Below are 5,296 nucleotides of genomic sequence, written 5' to 3' on the forward strand. Positions count from 1 at the left end.
TCGTTACCGGCACTGTCCGACGCCATGTTGTTTTACAGTTAGACCGAGCACGCCTGCGTGAATTCAGTGACGAGGCGGGGGTAAAAGTTCACAAAAAAATCGATCTTTGGACGTACGAATCGATTATCAGATCATCTTATGCGAATCGATTCTGAATCGGAAAATCGATTTTTTCAACACAGGCCTAATAGTATATATAGTACATATAGTATATACTTACCTGGCAGGGGTGAGACCATGATCAGGAAGGTGGTTCGCCCAAGTTGAGGCTCAGTCATTGCACTCAGGCTGTGCTGACCCTTGCGAATTCCCCAAATGTGGGAATCTCGACTGCATAATTTCTGGTAGTGGGGGACTGCGTTCGGGCTCCCCCCTGATACATGGGCAGTCATGGCCTGGTGGTAGGGAACTTGTCTTGTGACCGGAGGGTCATGGGTTCAATTCCCAGACCTGAGGCCATGACTGAGGTGCCCTTGAGCAAGGCACCTAACCCCAACTGCTCCCCGGGCGCCTGGCTAGGGCTGCCCACCGCTCTGGGCACGTGTGATCCACAGCCCCCTAGTAATCACTAGTGTGTGTGTGTGTGTGTGTGTTCTGACTGCACAGATGGGTTAAAAGTGGAGGACAAATTTCGATTGGCGTGTAAAAATCACAATTGACAAAATATGGCACATTACAAATATTTGCTTTTGGGGCAAAAACAAAGAATTTTGAGTAAAGTATCTGCTTTTGTAGGTATTTCATTGAGTTTTGCTGTTTGCACTAACTGTTTTGAGAAATGCACTTGTGATGCCAGTGTAAATCATGAAGTGAGAAATGAACCAAATCGACTGAGAAAAACTGTAAGTGTGAGAAAACCTTACATCTCTTGACAGGATTACTCACACCCCTGATATTCCAACTAATAAATCTGAGAGGTGTGCCCGACCCAGTAGAGCTGGCATCCGTGTTACCATTAGCCATCAAAGTAGAAATTAAAAAATTGTCAAGATTTGCCTGGTCGTGGAAAGCCGAGATGGGAAACCCTTCCCCCAATAAACACCCAAACAAAAATCCAAAATCTCCATATAACAAAACAAGGGACAAAACAAAATGTACAAAAGCATTTGCAAAATGTGAAACACAATGAGAAATGCAATTATGATGTGCAGAAGTGACAAGGAGATGTGGAGATTGAATGAACAGTTTTGAGAATTTAAATTCTGATCTGAGAAATGAAGCAAATCGACTGTAAAAACTGTAATAGCACTTAACCTCGGCAGCTGAAGAGAGAAAGCACGAGTTTAACTTTTCCCATTAGTCAAAGTTTTAACATACTAGCTGGCTTCCTCTGCTGATACAAAGTCTTTTTCAACCCCTTTGTACATAATGGCGCTGGATGAAATAGACCATACCGAACCCCATCTAAGCCGCGAAGTTGTTTTCTAACCTCGTTAAAGGAAGCTCGAGTTCTATCTTCGATCTATCTTAGCAGTGTGATCGGGGTAAATCAAATATTAAAATCTTTGACTTTAATTTGTCGGCGTTCTTTAGTGCGGCTGGGGTTTGGGTTGGATTGTGTGATGAACTCGATCCAGAAGTGTCTCCTCTTCCAATGCGAACACCTGCTTCAGCATGGAGGCGTCGATGGGAATGGAGCAAGTGTCAGCACCCTCAGTACACCTACTATACGAAATTGTTCCGATGCGACCTGGATTCAAGGTCATCACATTTCTCTTCCAGTCTGGTCATGTTGGCTGTGAGGCATTTGATGGTGATCTTCATCGCAGAAATCTCATCAGCAGACGTGATGAGCACGTGCTTCACCTCTCTGACCGTGCTTTTAATCTCGGACGTGGCTGCATCAGCACAGCCTTATCGTTCGCCAGCTGCATCTTCACAGTTTGTAAATTGAGCTTGATAGTAGCTAAGGTGTACGCGAGTGTTTTTCGCAGTTCCTTTTTAAAAATCTCTGCAATGTCTTTCCTGAGTGAGGCCAGCAATTCAAGTTTTAAAGGAACCATGTCCAAGCTAGTGTAACGTATTGAACAGGCAGAGAGGGATCCAAATGCGGAAGAACACCGCTTTTATTGAAATGAGACGTTGGTACAGAAGCAGGCAGGTGTATCACGAGCACTATGACTAGTAACAACTGCGTTGTCTTGGCGTGGTCAGGACGGTCCAGGGTCATACCGGGGAGCAGAAGTCAGGAGGTACAGAGGGACTAGGCAGGAGACAAGGTCGGGGACGTAAGCGAGGGTCGGAACACAGGAAAGCAGACAGGTAATAGAAAGGCTTGGTACGCGGCATGAGTCGGCAATACTTCGCGACTAGGAAGTGGAATGTGGGCGTTTAAGTAGAGATACAGGGGGTGTGGTGATGAGCGTCAGGTGAGGCTGGTTAGGTGGAGATCAGGTGGCATTCCTTACAGTACCCCCCCTCAAAGGAGCGGCTCCTGACGCTCTACGACGAGCCGGGGGTCTACCGCGGCGCCTGGGAGCGGGAAAGTTGGGGTGCGTTGCGTGGAAATCCGCTATCATGGTAGGGCAGAGGACATCCCTCGCCGGAATCCAGGCCCGCTCCTCGGGACCATATCCTTCCCAGTCCACTAGGTACTGGAGTCCGTTCCTTCGGTGCCGAGACTCCAGAAGCTCTCGGACGATGTATGCCGGTCGACCGTCGATTTCCAGGGGATCCGGAGGGCTAGTGGGCACAGGGGGAGTGGTGACTAAAGTGAACTTGGCTTGGAATCGAGCGTGGTGATACGTGAAGTATATTGAACACTGCATGAGGAAGTTACGGCATCGTTCGGGAGACCCGTCGTAACGTTCGGGTACGGCTACGGGGACGCTCACGGGTGTGGAGGTTGTCGTTGTGACGAGACGAACGGCTTCCTGGAGTGCTGCCACTTGGAGTCCTTGATCTCGAACTATTCCCACGAGTTGTTGGACCGTCTCGGTGAGTGTCTTTAGTAGTATCTTCTGCTGGATCCATGGTTAGGCGAAGTATTTCTGTAACGTATTGAACAGGCAGAGAGGGATCCAAATGCGGAAGAACACCGCTTTTATTGCAATGAGACGTTGGTACAGAAGCAGGCAGGTGTATCATAAGCACTATGACTAGTAACAACTGCGTTGTCTTGGCGTGGTCAGGACGGTCCAGGGTCATACCGGGGGAGCAGAAGTCAGGAGGTACAGAGGGACTAGGCAGGAGACAAGGTCGGGGACGTAAGCGAGGGTCGGAACACAGGAAAGCAGACAGGTAATAGAAAGGCTTGGTACGCGGCATGAGTCGGCAATACTTCGCGACTAGGAAGTGGAATGTGGGCGTTTAAGTAGAGATACAGGGGGTGTGGTGATGAGCGTCAGGTGAGGCTGGTTAGGTGGAGATCAGGTGGCATTCCTTACAGTACCCCCCCTCAAAGGAGCGGCTCCTGACGCTCTACGACGAGCCGGGGGTCTACCGCGGCGCCTGGGAGCGGGAAAGTTGGGGTGCGTTGCGTGGAAATCCGCTATCATGGTAGGGCAGAGGACATCCCTCGCCGGAATCCAGGCCCGCTCCTCGGGACCATATCCTTCCCAGTCCACTAGGTACTGGAGTCCGTTCCTTCGGTGCCGAGACTCCAGAAGCTCTCGGACGATGTATGCCGGTCGACCGTCGATTTCCAGGGGATCCGGAGGGCTAGTGGGCACAGGGGGAGTGGTGACTAAAGTGAACTTGGCTTGGAATCGAGCGTGGTGATACGTGAAGTATATTGAACACTGCATGAGGAAGTTACGGCATCGTTCGGGAGACCCGTCGTAACGTTCGGGTACGGCTACGGGGACGCTCACGGGTGTGGAGGTTGTCGTTGTGACGAGACGAACGGCTTCCTGGAGTGCTGCCACTTGGAGTCCTTGATCTCGAACTATTCCCACGAGTTGTTGGACCGTCTCGGTGAGTGTCTTTAGTAGTATCTTCTGCTGGATCCATGGTTAGGCGAAGTATTTCTGTAACGTATTGAACAGGCAGAGAGGGATCCAAATGCGGAAGAACACCGCTTTTATTGCAATGAGACGTTGGTACAGAAGCAGGCAGGTGTATCACAAGCACTATGACTAGTAACAACTGCGTTGTCTTGGCATGGTCAGGACGGTCCAGGGTCATACCGGGGGAGCAGAAGTCAGGAGGTACAGAGGGACTAGGCAGGAGACAAGGTCGGGGACGTAAGCGAGGGTCGGAACACAGGAAAGCAGACAGGTAATAGAAAGGCTTGGTACGCGGCATGAGTCGGCAATACTTCGCGACTAGGAAGTGGAATGTGGGCGTTTAAGTAGAGATACAGGGGGTGTGGTGATGAGCGTCAGGTGAGGCTGGTTAGGTGGAGATCAGGTGGCATTCCTTACAGTACCCCCCCTCAAAGGAGCGGCTCCTGACGCTCTACGACGAGCCGGGGGTCTACCGCGGCGCCTGGGAGCGGGAAAGTTGGGGTGCGTTGCGTGGAAATCCGCTATCATGGTAGGGCAGAGGACATCCCTCGCCGGAATCCAGGCCCGCTCCTCGGGACCATATCCTTCCCAGTCCACTAGGTACTGGAGTCCGTTCCTTCGGTGCCGAGACTCCAGAAGCTCTCGGACGATGTATGCCGGTCGACCGTCGATTTCCAGGGGATCCGGAGGGCTAGTGGGCACAGGGGGAGTGGTGACTAAAGTGAACTTGGCTTGGAATCGAGCGTGGTGATACGTGAAGTATATTGAACACTGCATGAGGAAGTTACGGCATCGTTCGGGAGACCCGTCGTAACGTTCGGGTACGGCTACGGGGACGCTCACGGGTGTGGAGGTTGTCGTTGTGACGAGACGAACGGCTTCCTGGAGTGCTGCCACTTGGAGTCCTTGATCTCGAACTATTCCCACGAGTTGTTGGACCGTCTCGGTGAGTGTCTTTAGTAGTATCTTCTGCTGGATCCATGGTTAGGCGAAGTATTTCTGTAACGTATTGAACAGGCAGAGAGGGATCCAAATGCGGAAGAACACCGCTTTTATTGCAATGAGACGTTGGTACAGAAGCAGGCAGGTGTATCACAAGCACTATGACTAGTAACAACTGCGTTGTCTTGGCATGGTCAGGACGGTCCAGGGTCATACCGGGGGAGCAGAAGTCAGGAGGTACAGAGGGACTAGGCAGGAGACAAGGTCGGGGACGTAAGCGAGGGTCGGAACACAGGAAAGCAGACAGGTAATAGAAAGGCTTGGTACGCGGCATGAGTCGGCAATACTTCGCGACTAGGAAGTGGAATGTGGGCGTTTAAGTAGAGATACAGGGGGTGTGGTGATGA

The 5,296-nt window shown here is 51.2% G+C and overlaps 1 non-coding gene across 1 annotated transcript; it reads left to right on the forward strand.

Annotated features, from left to right (window-relative positions):
- Positions 1 to 212: 212 nt before the first annotated feature.
- On the forward strand, positions 213 to 376 carry LOC143522258 (U1 spliceosomal RNA). Its single transcript, XR_013132972.1, has one exon. It is a non-coding gene; the product is annotated as a U1 spliceosomal RNA (small nuclear RNA).
- Positions 377 to 5,296: the final 4,920 nt, after the last annotated feature.

This window comes from Brachyhypopomus gauderio, chromosome 8, assembly GCF_052324685.1.
Source record: "Brachyhypopomus gauderio isolate BG-103 chromosome 8, BGAUD_0.2, whole genome shotgun sequence".
Classification (NCBI taxonomy): Eukaryota; Metazoa; Chordata; class Actinopteri; order Gymnotiformes; family Hypopomidae; genus Brachyhypopomus; species Brachyhypopomus gauderio.